This window comes from Dipteris shenzhenensis, chromosome 32, assembly GCF_047967505.1.
Source record: "Dipteris shenzhenensis isolate YYH24624 ecotype China chromosome 32, Dip_SZ_1.0, whole genome shotgun sequence".
NCBI lineage: Eukaryota > Viridiplantae > Streptophyta > Polypodiopsida > Gleicheniales > Dipteridaceae > Dipteris > Dipteris shenzhenensis.
The window spans coordinates 25,288,538-25,306,333 of NC_141627.1; the positions used below are offsets into that span (position 1 = coordinate 25,288,538).

Genomic DNA, 17,796 nt, shown 5'->3' on the forward strand with positions numbered 1-17,796 from the left:
ATGTAGCTTCTCAAGAGATGAAAGCTGAAGAATTTTCCTATCAAGGTCTGTCCATGCTCCACAATGATGTCCTCCTTAGGACCCTAAGCTTGTATTCTGAAAAAGAAATGATTCTCTGGCCGTTGGGGTGGAATAGGATCAGCTGAAGTCATTTTGCAGATCAAGGGTCGAGCAAGGAGTCGAGGGAGGGATGGCACAGAGAGGCCAGGGGTGGGCTAAGGGCTGGAAGGAGAGGAGGGAGGGGGAAGCAAGGAAGCAGGGAGCTCAGGATCACCCGTGGCTATTGTTCTTGAAGGTCTCCTGGATGATCATTTGTGCCTTTTGATTACTGAATACTTTGGACCAAGATTCAGCTTCCTTGGCATGTGTTCCCATGGTGGCTTGAATCTTAGCCTCTACCTTCTTTGTGTCCTCAAAAGCATCCCCTTGGTTGCTCTTCAGTTCTTCTATGCATATCTTAAGTGCCACATCATCTTCTCATAGAGTATCTAAAGCATTCGTGTCCAAGATACTTGCATTCCGATGTCCTTCCAAGTTTTCATATCCATTTCACAATTCTTCAAGGACCTTGCTGAATGATTGATCTTCTCTGTGTTCTTTTAGAACATCAACCTCTTCCTTCAAGTCATCCTTGTATCTAATATAAATACTTCTTTGTATGCTGTGAACCCTTCCTCCGCTGCTGTGGAAAAAAGAGAGATACTGTCCAAATCCAAGGACCTTCTTGAGTGCGTCCTGAAGGGCCTTAGCCATCCTCAACTAGTAGGCATCCTTACTGTTTACGTCATTTTTGCACTGTGTATGATTTCTTTGCTCTGACTCCTTTTGCATGCCATTGTTGCGCATGATGTTCTAATGTGAGTGGATTATACTTTCCCTTTGGAGATTTCAGATTTGGGTGCTCCACCTCTATGCACCCAGTGTGAGGAGGGATGGGAATTGCCTTTTGGAGGGAGATTTTCTAGTTGGCTGCCACAGGGTAACTCTTGGATAGTAGGGGGGGACTTTAACATGGTAGAAAGAAAGAAAGAAAGTCTATGAATGTCCATGAGAGACCAACAGGTCTATGGGACAGCAAAAAACCATGTAGTACATCTGCTTTAGGGAGGGCGCATGGCAGCTCCCAGGGAGTGCAAAAGCAACCCCAGTTATTTAAAGTACCTACATAATAGTCTGAAAGAGGAATCAGCCATACATCAGTTTAAGACTGAGAGTCTTTTGGTTTGAGTAGTGCTATGCCTTCACAGCAAATTGCCCATTTTCCATCCTTCCTAGCAGCCCTGACTTTAGCTAATTCCATTGCCTTATTCTTCAATTGAGCTCGTGTAAGTTCCTCAGCTATCCATATCTTGGTCCCTTTCAACTTGTAAGATTGTTGAAGAAGCTTGATCCATTTATCTCACGACTCAAGTGTAAGGATAGCATGTCCTCTAGAGTGCCAGATATTAGTTGCTCCGTCATCATTAGAGAAGCCTATTGACAAATAGGGCAGAGATAGCTAGTTTGAGATCAAGTTCTAGATCAACGGAGCCTCAAGGGAACGCTTCATGTTAGGATTGACCGTTTCTACGTTGACAACTGGGCATAGATACAAGAAGCTGCACTTTCATCTCAGCAGACACTACTATTTCGACCAACTTCCCATTATTCTTATTAGGAAATGTGGTACAGAAAGCTTCATTTGCGAGGGACATGATACCGGATTCTATGTACTCGGATGAGAATTTTTCTAAGAAGATTGTGGATATTTGGAGCAGCTAGGGGTTCTCTACCAAAAATGGCTCTTTAGGCCTCACCGGAGCTCTTCGTCTCAACTAGCGATCTCTATCACTAGGCAATGTGAAGGAGGAGGCAGATGGTTCTTCTCTAGGAGGGTTCAATAAGGTAGCGCAATCTATCTACTCTTCAGAGAGAGGAGGAGAAGTACCCATCAAATCCTAAGAGGCTTATGGCCGATGCTGGGAGCAGCACCTTCTTGACTAGAGAACAACGTATCATTATCACACTAGGGAGGCCTTTTGGACCTAGACCGGGGGAAGATGCATTAAGCAGTTCTTCTTCATCATGGGCCAAAGACATGGAAGAGAGGGCATCCAGCAGGTTCTAGATTCTCATAGAGTCTTCTAGGTAGATCCCTTGGTAGTCAGGCAGATTGCTACGGATTTCTACTTCTCTCTCTTTTCTAACAAGGCTAGAGCCTAACTAGCTTAGAGTTTAAGAGTATTTGGGAGTACATGCCATGTCTGGTCACAACAGATATGAGGATCCAGTTGGATGTCCATTTCACAACACGAGTTTCAATTGCCATTTCTTGCTGTGTTGCCGAGAGGTAATTGCATAGGGGATGATTGGCATCTCACCCTTCTTTTTTCATTGAAACTCCATTGGGAAAACCATCACTTCAGCATTTTAGGAGATTTGGGACAGCTGTAACATGTCTCCCTCCCTATCTCTCATAGGGGCTTATTCATATCATCCCCAAAGGGAGAGACAAGGTCCTCATCTCCTAGGGAAGGATCACCCTCCTTGGCACCACGAAATCTTGGCGGAGGTTCGAAGACTGAGACTCCAACCACTCCTAACTGTCCTCATTCGTGACTCTCAGGTCAACTTCGTACAAGACAAAAGCATCTTTGACAATGTCTTCTCAATTTGGCAAGCAATTGAATGGTCCAAGGAAAGCTACCAGCCCCTTGGCTATTCATTTGCTTGACTTTTAGAAGACATATGATAGACTGAATTGGAGTTTCTTGGAGGAAACCCTACATTGCATGGGTTTCTTTGAGCAGTTGATCTTGGGAGTCTCTTCATCACTTAGTTTAGAGCCAAGTTCTCACATAGAGGGGTAGAGGGGACAACTTTGAGATTCCTAGATCCGTCCGCTAGGGCTGCCTGCTTGGTCTCTTTGTGGCTGAGGCGATGAGTCATTTTTTCTATTCGCAAGCACATCTTATAGCCCTTGGTGTTTCCATACATAATGACAAAGAACTTTCGTCAGCGGTCTTGTGAACGACACAACTGTGTTCCTTGACGCCTCCCATTGTTGCTTCAGAGCAGCATTGGAGGAGTTTTTTCTAGCAACAAGAATTGACACGTTGGTTTTTGGGTAGGAGTAGATATCTATCCTTCTAGCAGTTTGCTCTTGAAGGCACAGGAACGGAATTGAAAGGAAATGGAAAAGCTGGAAATGAAGATACAAGTGCAAAGCAATGATAACCAAAGTACTCACATGAATAGATAGCTTGATGTTGGCTGATATGTCAAGACTAGACAAGTACAACACATATATAGTGTGACACTAGACTCGGCACTGGCTTAGGACTCACACGACTATAAAATAAGTCCTAGGGACCTAGGACACACAAATACACTCACTTTGACTTCATATTCCAACATCCCACCATGAAGGAAAAGTGAGGGAGTATGGGTTCTGAAATGGAACCAAGAGCTGAACATGGTAGTGATGGAGTCAATGGAACCAAGAGCAAAACATGGTCATCTACAACATGATGGAGTCTACGCATCTGTGCATCCCAAGTAGCATAGAGGCTTAGAGTGAAGCATGGCTACTTGACCCAACAAATCGGTTTGGGAAATGCACCAGCATTTTGGAACTCGGCCAGGAGGCCTGATAACTCAAAACATCTATCCATCAAGACCAATACATGGTTCCCCAATACAGCCCCCCCTGGCTTCATATCGGGAAACCGGGATGAAGTCACACACCACTCATAAAAGAAATAACATCAGTTTAGGATAACTATCCAAGGCTGAGTACTTTAGAGACTCAATGAAAACAAAATACTCAATACATATTATTTTAGGGGGACTACCCAGGGTAGAGGACCCCAAAATAACATCAAGCATGCAGTAACAAAAAATAGATCTCTTATGATAAGAGATGTCCTCCAAGTAGCCACTACACATGTGTGCACATCCCTGCGAGACGATGACGATGTCGATGAAGTGCTAGGAAGGGATGCCCCAAAAGATGTGTCAGTGAAGTCCATGGGGTAGCTAAATGGAGCACTCACATAGTGACTCTCAAAATGCCGGTCGGAGAATCACGAGACGTCGGAAAGAAGCCCTAATGGGGGTTAATTTTGCTTTAAGGTAGCAAAATCCCCAAATACAAGATACAAATAAATGATGATTTTACATGGATTTTGCGAATCCCCAAAAGATTTACATAGTAGAGGCTTCAAGTATGCCAAGGGAAGACAAGAAACAAAAAAGCCCCGAAATTTTAGGGAGCTAACTCATCAAATTTCTGTCCTAAAGTAATCGATCACAAAATATCCAGGAGAGTGTGTGCAGCAAATAGGGATGACAACCTCGAAAATAATCCTCCTCCAAGCAAATTGTGACGCAAATTGTGGGCACAAGATAGCGAGGATGAATCAAGTTGTTGCAGAAACCATGGAGGTCATATTGTTGAGGACTGAATGTCAGCCAGTGGGTCAAGCTTTTAAAAACTGAGACAAACCTCCACCAAGGATAGCGGCGTCTCCTCTAGAAGTGGCAGCTGCTTGTGGTGCTGAACAACTAGACCAAGCTTAGGAGATTTCTGCGTGGAAGTAGATCCTCAAAGATAGGCAAAATATTGCTGGAAACCTTCTCACATTCTGGCTGGACATAGGCGATGCCAATCAGGGCCAATCGTGGCGGAATATCACATAGAGTACAGCTGGAAATTGTACGCCTCAATTAGGGACTCCTAACTGGGAAAAGAGAGATGCCAAATGGTGAAGAATCAGGCAGGAATAGGCGGCGAACTGCAGCAGGGAGGAGACTGAAATTTATGGTGCAGGTGTGGCATCGATGGATGGGCAGGACGCTTTCTCCATGACGAGTGCTTCCCCTTTGCTTTCACTCCCCTTCATACACAGCTATGGAAGGTAGGTGTGCAGCTCCATGTTGATGAATATCATCACCTCAAGGAGAGGCTAAGGAGAAGAGGAAATCACGAGTAGCTACAAGAGGAGCTCACGAGGAGAGGGAGTGGAGAAGCTAGCCTCTCCATAGGTCTGAGGTGACCTTCAAGTCCCCCTCATTCCTTGAGGAAAGCTAGCTCTGATACCACATGAAGGCACAGGAACGGAATGGAAAGGAAATGGAAAAGCTAGAAATGAAGAGACAAGTGCAAAGCAATGATAACCAAGACTAGACAAGTACAAGGGGACGAGCATTTTCTGAGCGAAATCTTCCGAGCATCCGAGCGAAGGAAAAAAAAAGCTTCCAACTATGCATAAATATGGCAAAAATCGATCAGAAGAAAACATAGTTTCACTTAGAAATATGCAAAGTATTATAGTAATGCCTATTTCATACAAAAATCTTTAGGTGAATCTGTAGGAATGGTGAGAGCATAATGGGATGGCTTCTGAAGAAACCCACATGTAGAGTAGACTTCTCTATGAAAATTCCCTTATGATCCTTCTTACAACTTTTACTTAATAGGGGGTGACATTGAAAACCCTCTCTCAACCTATCTTCATGAAAGAGTTTCTTCAAAGAAAACTCATTGAAGCAAGCCATCCAAGTAGTTTCGCCAGCGAAACCCCTTTGAAGCAAGTCTCCCAAGGTAGTTTCGCTGGCGAAACTACCTTGGACAGCACTTTTAAAAGTGACATAACTTTCATATCCAATGTCCAAATATAGTCATTCAACCACTCAAATTGATCGGAACACCCCATTTGAGCACATCTATGGAGTTATATTTTGGAAAATCTTTCATATATAGTATTAAATATTACATGTATTTTATGAGAGTGATATATAAGCCCAAGTTAATACTTATTTATAGTAATTTAAACTTCTTTAGAAACATGTCCATAAATATGCTATAAAAACACTAAAAAGATATTGCCATATGATATAAATGTGTTAATAAGTAATTATATATGCATAGTATTATTACATTGAGAGTGATTATGAGGAATGTTTCTTAAAGGAATCAACACTTTTTTAAGGTAATAACAGGGGTACAAAGGGATGTCTCTAAATAAGAAAATTATGTTGTGTAAAAATGAATGAGTGACTAGTCTGTATATTTTTATGATAAAGGGATCTAGTTCTAGTGAAAACAAAAGTGTAAAAACCATGTTTCCTAAAGAAAAACATTTTTAAAAATCTCTTGAAAAACACGCTCAGATAAACCTGCTCATAGGTTTTTGCTCGTAAAATTGACGCATCCACAAGTACAACACATATATATTGTGACACTAGACTCTAGAAAGTCACAATGCATATGGGATAATCTCCCATATGACACGTGGCACTGCCTAGGACTCACTAGACTATAAAATAAGTCCTAGGGACCTAGGACACACAAATACACTCACTTTGATTTCATATTCCAACAGCTCTAGCCTTGGAGAACATCAAGAGAATTCTACTTTGTTGGAGTTCCACCACTTTAGACCTAGCTCCAAAGAGCAATTTTTGTGGTGAACCAAGTTTTGTTAGCCTTTGCTTGGTACATAATCTCCTACTGGTGCTTTTCATGTCATTGTACATATTGGTTCAGAAGGTTGGTACAGAACTTTCTTTTGTCCAAATCTAACTAAAAACATCGACACAAGGGCTAGAGTTTCCTTGAGCACTATCATGTTGCCCTTACATGAGGATGGCCTCAATATCATCGGTCTTGACATCTAGTGCAAATCCTTGTTAGGCAACGAGCGTTGGAAGAATTTCTTCACATAGCAGTAGCATGTGGAAAGATCTTTATGTTGACGACTACTAGGCTGCTCAAGAAACATTCAATGGTCGAAGAGTCTTCAGGAAGTTGCTCTCACTGCTGCTTCCAGGATACCGCAAGCTTCCGAGCGTGCAAGTTTCAATACTCATAGACGGAATGTGTGATTGATTGTTGCTAGACCCCTATAGTGAAGGTGCATGGTGGAGAGGGAGAGAGAGAGAGGGTAGGCTAGGGAGAGAGATAATGATACTCAAAGAGAGACATAATAAAATGGAGATGAAATAGCAAGAGCAATGAACAAAATGAAAGTACTCACATGTAGACCAAAGAGCTTGTAGGCTTGATACTTGATTGATATGACAAGTGACAAGTACAGCTCTTATATAGAGCACACACACACATATGAGTACCAATGCATATGGGATAACTCCCAATGTGACACGTGGCATCCATAGGACACACTAGACTAAAACTCGCACTAGGACTCACTAGAACAAACTAAAACTGACTCAACTTGACTTCATTTCCTAGCAACCCCCCATGAAGGAAAGGTGAGTGGTTACTGGAATGGAACCAAGAACAGAACATGCAATGACAGTCATCGAACTGTGCAATGACGGTCTAGAACTAGACATGGCTCCCATGCTAACTCAGAGGCTAGTGAGCATGGTATAGACTTAGAGGCTCACCTAGCATGGGGCAGAGACTCGTCATGCATGGATGCATGACCAACCCAAAGGTCTAGGAGACCAATGGACCAACATCCTGGAACTCACATGCCAGGCCTGATAAATAGACCTATCAAATCCAATACATGGATCCCACAGTACATCCCTCTCTTGGCTCCAGGGACTAATGAGGGACATGGAGCCACACATGACAAATTTAAAATCAATACATCATTTTAGGAGGACTATCCAAGGCTGAGAACCTTTATTGATACCTCAAACATTTATTTTAGAGGGACCACTCAAGGTAGAGAACCTTTATTGATCCCAATCATAGAAAATAAAAATATATTTCATTCATTTTATGCATAGTAAGGGCAAAGAACCCATGAATGATCCCAAGTAGCTGCTGCACATAAGAGTGCACATCCCGATCTGAAGAAGTATGTCGGTGAAGAATATGGCGAGAATGCCCCGAATGATATCTCGATGTCGACCATGTGAGCAGCTACAAGGACCAATCACATGATGACTCTCAAAATGTCGCGATGTGAAGGAGGCAAAATGCCCAAATGAATGTACCAAATAGTAACATCAATTCTAGGAAATCCCCAAAAATTTTACATGTCAGAGGCTTCAATTATGCCAAAGGACTGCAAAAGTCAAAAAAACTCTAAATTCTGGAAATTAGGGTTTTCGACAAAAATTAGGGTTTTAGAAAATTTAGGGCGTTTCAAAATTTGTTGTAGGAAAGCATCCTAGCAACACTCAAGAGCCCTCTGATCATGAAAGTCCCAAAAAATACTGAGTATCCAACTTGAAATTTCGTTTTAGGTTTAAAAAACACAAATTTGACTGTTTTTCTCAGATTTCAGCACTGGATTTGCTGTTCAGAGTTTTGTCCAGTAGCAATAGAGGTGGGCGACTGGAGAGATAAAGGCGGCAGCTGAAAAATAACCTCAACCAAATCCTAAATCGTCCAAAACAGTGTGGCGGCTAGTTGAGAGGCCACAAACTTACTGAAAAAGGGGTCTAGAGTGAAGTTTTCACGATGAAGAGCTCCAAGACCAGCAGCTTCACCAATGGTAGAAGCTCCAAGCTTGAATTTTTTGAAGAAGAGCAGCTCATGGAGAGGCTAAGGTTTAGAAGAGATGTTAAGCTTTTGGTGCAGCAGGCGACCTTGAAATGGCCAATGCATTCGGCCTTAGCCTGGACGGCAAGGCAGTTCAATGGTATAGAGCTCTCACCCCAGAGGAAAAGATCAACTGGGAGACCTTGAGAAAGGCTTTCATTGTGGGATTTACTCCCAGCGGTCATAAATGGAGCCCGATCGACCAGCTATATGGGGTGAAACAAAATGACAAAGAATCCCTTAGGAATTACATTGCAAGGATTAAGCACCTCAATGCCCGCTGTGAACCCTATGAGCGAATGAGCAACGAATGACTGTTGCCACGCTTCCTTATCGGGTTAGCAGACTTAAAGCTGCATGACCATCTCATGGTGATGAATCGCACCTCCTTTGATCTATGTTGTAAAGTGGCCATCCGTATATGTGACAATATGATGGACAAAGTAGATTCGGACAAGGCCTTGGCCCCCTCCAAAGTAGCCCCATTTGTTAGGTCCTCGAGTGTAGAGTCAAGCAAGGAGGCTAACGAGCCTAAGAGCTTGGATGTGAGTGAGCTAGCCTCCAATTTGTTGGAGCAACTAGGTCAACAATGGAGAGCAAGAACCTCGAAAGAAGTGCCAAGCAACCCCCACTTGTTTCCACGACGAGACAATGTCTGGTGTGGGGTATGCAATGGCAACCATCCTTCCAATGAGTGCTCGCGCCTAAGGGCAAGGCCAGCACTCTACTGTGCACATTGCCATAGGTGGGGAAACCATGATACCTCCCAATGTCGCTTTTCGAGGTCCCTTCCCCAACCCATGTATCAAATGCGACCCCTAGTGGCCCTAACCGCCTCACCCAACCCCCAACTCTCACAAGGTGGCCCTGTAGCTAGCTCTAGCCAGTACCGTGCTCAGCCAGCTCCGCTGCCTCCACCCATACTAGGCCCACAACCCCCGCTACCTCGCATCGCCCGAGTCAATCAAGTGTTGGTTGAAGAGGTACCCAACGACTGGGAGGAAACGGACCCTGATCATGGACCTCATGATTATTACCCTTACGAGGAGGGAAGTGGAGCCTTAGCTCACTACCTTCCGCCAGAGGATCAACAAGTCCCGGTATTTCAGACTGCTCCCGTAAACACAAGGGCGAGAGATCTGAACTCAATTGCTCGGAGGCCCCCGCTCCAATGTTATACCTGCCAAGGTCCCTATAGAGCAAGTGAATGCCCCTATTGAGGCACTTCGAACCTGCCAGTGTCCTGTTTCAAATGCTAGGGCCCACACTTCTTGAAGGATTGTCCATACAGGGATCGTACGCCCACCTGCCCAACCACAACCAACCCTTCCCCCTTGTGCGCAGGATGTGGCATGGAGCATCTATTCCAGGAGTGTCCTACGAGAAGACCAACCACTCCACTCACCCCGCCAAAGAGCACCAACCTCAATCTGCTTAGCATCGAACAAGGCCATGTGGCCACCGTGCCACTACAAGTCATTACAAGGATGCAGGCTAAGGCACTAGGCAAGGCCATGAAGAAGCTCACTAAGAAGGGTAAGGTATCCCCGTTGCCTGGTCCCAAGATTCCTCCACAGCCTCTAACTCATTCCAAGAAAGCCATTCGAGTAGGTGATGGTTCCGATCAGGTGTTCATCCAGGACAGTTTTGATGAGGAGACAGCTACCCTTGCCATCTCCTCCGCTTCCAAATAGTCCTCCATCCAGGGTGACCCTGAGGTACCCCCTATTCCAAAAGTAAACACACCAGTGCAGGCTTAGGGCCTGGCACCGACTCCTACCTATAAAGAGACCTACCCTGACCCGGTCTTAGAAAAGCAATATGTAAAGGATGCCCAGGACTTGGTGCGTGAGTGCCAGGATAAGTTTGAGCATCGACTAAAGGCCAGTAAGGGATCAGATACTATCCATCCAGCCCACCTGATGGGGCATCGAGGAGCGAAATCTCTCAAGGTCCCAGAAAGAGTGGAGGAAGAAGAACACCTCAGCTTGGAGCAGTCGGAAGCTCCGGATCTGATGCAGAAGATGTTCCAACAAGACCCAATGCTACAAAACCTCCAAGACGAAGGAGACCTGTACGGCTTCGATGACATGTTGTCCATGGAGGAAGAAGCTTCACCAGAACCCTGCGACAGTGCTGGGTTGGCTGTCTTCCTATCTACAGAAGTGAAAATGCTGATCATGTCTCTGTTAAGAGGAAATCCCATCCTATGGCGTGATCTATCCACTTGGATGAATAGGCCATTCCTACCTCCAACCCTTGCCGGCCCTAAGCCCAACCAATCAATGCTAGATAAGGGGCCAAACCTACCCTAGATTCCCATCAACAAGTTAGGCGAGTATTTCAAGGGTGACGACACAAACGCCTCAATCCCCATAGTCTACTAGAACCAGAAGGTAGAGCCATCCTAGATGGGGGAGCAGGAGTGAGTGTCTGCACCAATGAATGCTGGAAAAAATGGAAAAAACCTGCACTCGAGCAGACCCATCTAGTAGTAAAGCTAGCCAATGGAGGAACCGCTGAACCTCTGGGAGTACTGACTGGCATAAACATTAAGTTGTTTGGATTCGCGTACCCTGTCAGGTTCGTGGTCATGGACTTCACACGACAGCCTGGATATGAAGCTATCCTAGGCAGACCCTTCTTACGAATGTCCGGACTCGTGCATGATTGGCGTAATGATAATATCTACTTACGACAGGAGGAGCGAACCATGAGAGTGGACCTGCATTCCTATAAGGCCCACCCATTGTCAGGACACCTCTTTGCTGTGTAGTCCGACACCACCGCCCAAACCACCTCCGTGAAGCTATTCCAACCTTGTGACAAGGGAGAGGATGAGAAGGAGTCTGACGACTTCTAGTATGCACCCCTCCCTGCGCCAGAATTCTCGCAGAACTGGATGCACATCTTAGCCAACATAGATGTCCCAGAAAGAGTAGGGTTTCAGATCACCACCCCAGAGCTCAAGGGTCTAACTCCGGTGGTTCCCCTAAGGATGTTCAATATGCTCAAACCACGAGAGGTAAGCAAGAGAACAATAAGGGTAAAATTAGATATTCACTGGCTAACCTATGTAGGCGCCACAACCACCCACCATGAGTTCTCCTCTAATTGGGAAAACAGGGTGAGTAAGGTAACCACCCCCGTCCGCTCTATAAGTACAATGGAAGAGCCCCCTTCAGGTCCCAAATCCCTTGCATCCCAAAGGCAAGGCAAAGGCCAAAAAGTCGACTGCCCGGCAAATAATGAGAAGGAGATTGAGAATAAAGAAAACCTGTGGTAGGTGCCAGCCCACTACAAGGCCTATACTATTTAGGATCGCAAGATCTTATACCAACAAGCCAAAAGAACCCAAGAGGACGGTTGTTCTTAAGGATATGATGGACCGGCCCCGGTCAAGGAAGTAAACTTAGCCCCGGAAGGCCAAGATCCACAACTTGTATTTATCGCCGATGACCTCACTCCCAGTGAGGAGAATGCCTTAATAGCTCTCCTACGGGAATTTAAGGATTGCATGGCCTGGAAGTACACGGACATGAAAGGAGTACCGGCTGTAGTAGTGCAGCATACAATCCCCATGATGGATGATGCCAGGCTAGTACGGCAATGTCCTATCCTATGAATCCTAAATACGTACTCATAGTGAGGGAAGAAATCCAAAAACTCATAGATGCAAGATTCATTTACGAGATTGAGCATACAGACTAGGTATCACCCATTGTGATAGTCCTGAAGAAGAATGGAAAAATCAGAGTATGCATGGATTTGAAGATGGTTAATGCGGCCACGAGATGTGACCACTACCCCTTGCCATTCACGGAACATGTTCTAGAAAGGGTATCCGGAAAGGAAGCTTATAGCTTCCTAGATGGATTTTCGGGTTACAACCAAGTCTCAATTGCCCCCCAAGATCAACATAAGACCGCCTTTGTAACCGAATGGAGAGTATATGCAGCCAGGGTTATGATCTTTGGTTTAACCAATGCCCCAGCAACTTTCCGATGTATGATGATCACGGTATTCAAAGAATACCCGAGGGACTTTGTGGAAGTCTTCTTGGACGATATCTGCGTGAACTCGAAATGGGATGACCACCTGAAGTATCTCAGGCTCGTCCTCCAGAAGTGCCACTTATACCACATATCCCTCAACCCCCTTAAGTGCCAGTTTTGGGTCAAACACGGTGTCATCCTAGGTCACATAGTGTCCCGGAATGGAATCTCTACGGACCACAATAAAATCAAACTCATTTTGGAGTTACCGCCCCCCACTAACGCTAAGGGAGTCCAACGATTTATTGGCCATACGGGCTATTATCGGAGATTTATTTTGTTCTATGCCAACATAACATACAAACTGCTAGTATCGTTTGAGTGGACCGAAGAATGCCAGACATCCTTTGAAACCCTCAAGCTAGCTCTAGCCACTGCCCCAGTACTGAGGTCTCTCGACTGGAATTTAATATTCCACGTCCACATTGATGCCTCTAACTTTGCCATTGGATGTGTGTCAGCTCAGCCCAGGGAGCATAATTTGGATTACGTGGTATACTTTGCAAGCCGTCAACTAAATGAGGCCGAAGTTAACTACACCACCACTGAGAGAGAGGGTCTCGCCATGGTCTATGCAGTCAAGAAATTCAGGCACTACTTGTTAGTAGCTAATAAGTCTATCTTCTTTGTGGACCATCAAGCACTGTTGTACTTGGTCAACAAACCCTGCATGACGGAACACATCACTAGGTGGATGCTGATTTTGCTAGAATTCGACTTTACAGTTGCTATGCGCAAGGGCAAAACCCACGTTTTAGCCGACCACCTATCGAGGATCCCTAATGGCGAAGCTCCAACAGGAGTAGAAGATGATCTCCCCGACGCTTCCCTCTTCTTCTTCGACATGATTCCAGAATGGACCGCCGAAATCGGCCACTACTTGGCTAACGGACTACCCCTAAGCCAAGACCTTAAGAAGGAAAGAGCCCGTAAACTCATTAAGGATGCAACGCCATATCAGCTGATAGCAGGCCAACTCTACCGCATGGGTAAGGATGGCATACTGCGAAGGTGCGTATGCAAACACGAATACATCGAGGTGCTTGAAGAAGCCCACTCAGGAATCGCAGGAGGCCATTTTGCCGCTAAGGTTACAGCATGTAAAGTGCTGCAAGTTGGTCTCTGGTGGCCAATACTCTTTGGAGATGCGGTCGAATTCGTCAAACGCTATGACCCCTACCAGCGCATCCAAATTCCACACAAGGCAGACATGATGCCCCTGACTAGGATCCTGGCTGATCAACCCTTCGAGAAGTGGGGCATCGATTTCATTGGTCCCATAAGCCCAACTGCTAAGGGAACCGGGGCACGATACATCACCCTAGCCACCAACTACTTCACCAAGTGGGTAGAAGGAAGGGCCACGATAAAGGCTGATGCAAGATCCACCGCCAAGTTCTTATATGAACAAGTCATCATGCGGGTTGGATGCCCGTTGGAGTTAGTCAACGACCGAGGAACCCACTTCCTCAATGAAACCATAGCAATCCTGACAAGCGAGTTTATGATCATTGATAGGAAGTCAACGCCATATTACCCCAAAGCAAATGGCTTGGCCAAAAGCTCCAACAAAACTTGCTGTAAGATATCACATGTACGGTAGAAGCCAGTTGTATCGACTGGGCGCATAAGCTCATAGCAGCGTTATGGGCCTATAGGACCACCTACAAGGTGGCAACACATTGTACCCTAAGTCGACTGGCGCGCCCGAACTGCTTCACTTACCAATGGTGGTCAAACGGCGGTAGTCCCGCTGTGCAGACCAAGCCCCCCTCCTCGGCCTCGACCTCGCCAATTCACAACAATGAAGCGACACAGCAAAGACGACCGGAAGCCCCAGCGCACCGCCCTAGGGCCCAGCTCGAAAGGAGCACAAAGCTCATTGCAGTGGTAAACCAATGCCATTGCACGCTCAACCCACGCCACCATCCTTCGCTCAAGAAATTTGAGAGCTGCAAGTACAAGATGCTATCCTCACCGCCCAACGTCACTTCGATCGAAACCGATGCCCGGAGAACGGTGATACAATAGCAGTAGCTCTAGCCACCTCGAGATCGCTTCCCCCATGCACAGGCACTACCCGGAGGAAGCCGCGTCCAACGCTCATGCCTCATCAACTGCCACGCATCACCAACAACTCGGGCGACCAAGGCAACAAAGTTACCTAGATCTAGAAGAAGACATTGCAAACCCCGAAGGCAATGAAGGCAACACCACAAGATCCTGTGCCCTCACAGGATACAGCACCACAAGAACCTGCCAACGATTCGGACACAACAGGCCAGCCTCACGGTACCAAATACGCAATGGTGCCATGGGCGGTCCGACTCAACACAAGCATCGCCACCACCAGTCGAGAGACCCCACAGGAACCGAATTCCACCCCATCGGGAGTTACACAAGAACGTCGCCTTAGGGCTGGACACTTGACATCGGAGCCCGCAATAGCAACAAAGTCCGACACAAAGGTGCCTCTGGCATCCAAGGTAAAGAACAAGCTGGACACGTACTCTACATGGCTCCTTACTTGCTATGCTGTAGTACGGCATCCACCTCCACCGCATTCATCATAATCATCACATCTAGGTCTAGGTGAGTCAGTACAGTAGGCATCTCACATGACGCACCAACAGCACACTAGTCTTTGCCGAACACACCGCACGTGCACACACGGTCAGCACTAGGTGACTAGAGTCCGCTCTTGCATTTTTTATAAGTGTTCATGTTCTCACATGCTGACCTCATTCTCACATCGCACAACACAAGTGCACCCCGCTCCGTCCACATTTCCCCCACCCCACTCCCCCTTCTCTTTTTTTTCCTATTTTTACATAGTCACTACCCCATTGACCATCACTAAAGCGTTCGCCACCGATCGTCGCTAAAGCATTCGCCACCGACTGTTGCCGAAAGGTTCGCCGCCGACCGTCACGATCACGATTCTCGCCGGATCGTCGCCATCCAACACAGCACCGCCCTGTCGCCATTTGGGGTATCACGCCGGCCATGGCCTAAGATACTTCGCACCGACCATCGCCATCTAAGTTCGCCACCAACCGTCGCCAAAAGGTTCGCCGTCGACTGTCGCGATCATGATCCCTGCCAGACCGTCGCCATCCAACACAGCACCACCCCATCGCCATTTGGGATACCACGGCGGCCACGGCCTAAGATACTTCGCACCGACCGTCACCATCTAAGTTCGCCACCGACCATCGCCATCTAATTCAGCACTGACCGTGGCCATACCAGTATCCCGCCGGTCGGGGGAATAGAAATCTATAAAAGTAGGCCTTAACCCGCCGGGTCGTCGCCATAGCTATTGCAGCCAAACTCTGTCAAAATTTATCCAGAAAATTGACAATTTCCTGCCCACTTCTTCTCCATCTCCACCAGCAAATTGATGTTCTCTTGTTCCTCCTCATCCACCAATTCCCTCTTCACGCAACTTCCACTTTTGTTTGCCATGGAGTCCGAACATGACTTTTTCGAATTCGAGACTCACCTGGATCTCCACCCTCATCCTATTCCAGAGGCCATTGGCCCATCATATTCTCAAAGCACTCCTTCGGCCACAATTCGAATGCCGGATGAAATACCCTCGGAGGACTTACAACACGAAGAAACCTCCACCAGGCAGGCGACTCAAGAAGAGCCAGCCACAGTAGGCACAACCCCCACGAAAACACGAAAGCGCACCCCGGCGCCAACCGTTGGCGAATACAAGATCGTGCATTCACAAGCGCACTCGCCATTGGGAGAAGCATGGCTCCAAGAGCTAAATGCTTGCGTGATCCACTCGCGCTTCGCCTTCGAGGGTTGGGACTACACCCTCCACTACCAGACCGCAACAGCATCTACCGCTCTCCAGGACCCGGCAGTCGTGGAAGCCCTTAACTTTTTAGGCTTGCAGAGAGTAGCAGTCCGCTTCCCATGCCACCTGGACATGAAGCTGCTGGCGGACATATGACAACACCAACATTGGTGTCTTGAGAGATGCAGCAGGCAACCCCTGCCACTACCAGATCAATCAAAACACGGTACAGGCAGTATTCAACCTACCAGTGGTGGTAGAAAAATATTCCAAGCAAAAGAAGAGCCTTGACTCCCTAAAGACGCGGTCTGTCCCTACGACCGCCACAAGTGCAGAGGCCGCATCCAGTTCAACACCATCTACAAGCTCGAGGTAGAGTGCACAGCAAGAGACCTACAATGGCTCACTCAAGTGAAGCACACGGATCATCATCGATTCGTGGTGTCCAATATCTTGCTGTGAATGGTGAACATGCAGCAGACGAACTGGGCTGACTACTACTGTAGCCAAATGAGAGATGACCTCAGCACCCACGGGGACGTCATCGGCAATTCAATGTTGTACATACGGGTCCTCTATTACCTCAAAAGTTAGCATCCATCCATCGGCTTTGGACTCGCCGAGAAATCCGCAATCGGTCCCGTGCAGACCGAGTAGGAAGAGACAGAAACCAGGCCCAAGAGAGCGAGGACAACGCCAAGTGCCACTACGATCACCCAGGTGCAACCGGAACCAAGTCGGTCGCTCAACCAATATGAGGAAAGCCAGTTGCACGAATTCGTGCAATGACAACTACGCATGCAACGGCTAGGTCCTCAGGATAAGGGCAAACAAGTGCAAGGAGGGCCTATTCTCATTGAAGACCTCTAGGGCGATGACACCATCGAAATCAGCCTCCATACAGGAGCCAAAACTACGCCGACAACCCCCGCTACACCCTTCATCTCAGTCTCCACCACCCCTTAGGAGACAACATCCTTCGCCACAGGCACCTCTTCCATGCCATGGGTAGGCCTAGTAGAGGCCATACAATTTTGCAGCGCACCTCCTATGGACGGTAAGAGTCGATGATAGACCTAAGGAAGGTCTGGGAACCTGATGAAAAGTGAGGTAACCCTGCTATCTTCCTCTACTGGATCGAAACCCAACGAGAAGGGTGTCAAAAAGATCCTCCTGGAGCTCAATGCCAAAGGACTAGCCCTGAGTACTGAACCTGCTGACTCTGGAGAATCAAATACCACCTGGAAGAACCCTCGTCTGAGCAGACGAACATCGGTGAGGTGTCTTGCGAGGTCTTTGAAGAATCATGGTGGAGAGAGGGAGAGAGAGAGGGTAGGCTACAGAGAGAGAAAGTGATACTCAAAAGGAGACATAATGAAATGGAAATGAAATGACGAGCAATGAACAAAAATGAGAGTACTCAC

General features: G+C 46.7%; 1 protein-coding gene across 1 annotated transcript in view; it reads left to right on the forward strand.

Annotated features, from left to right (window-relative positions):
• Positions 1–17,796, forward strand: part of LOC147880509 (uncharacterized) — a 185,428-nt gene that overhangs the window by 70,729 nt on the left and 96,903 nt on the right. The gene's annotated exons all lie outside the window — the stretch shown is intronic.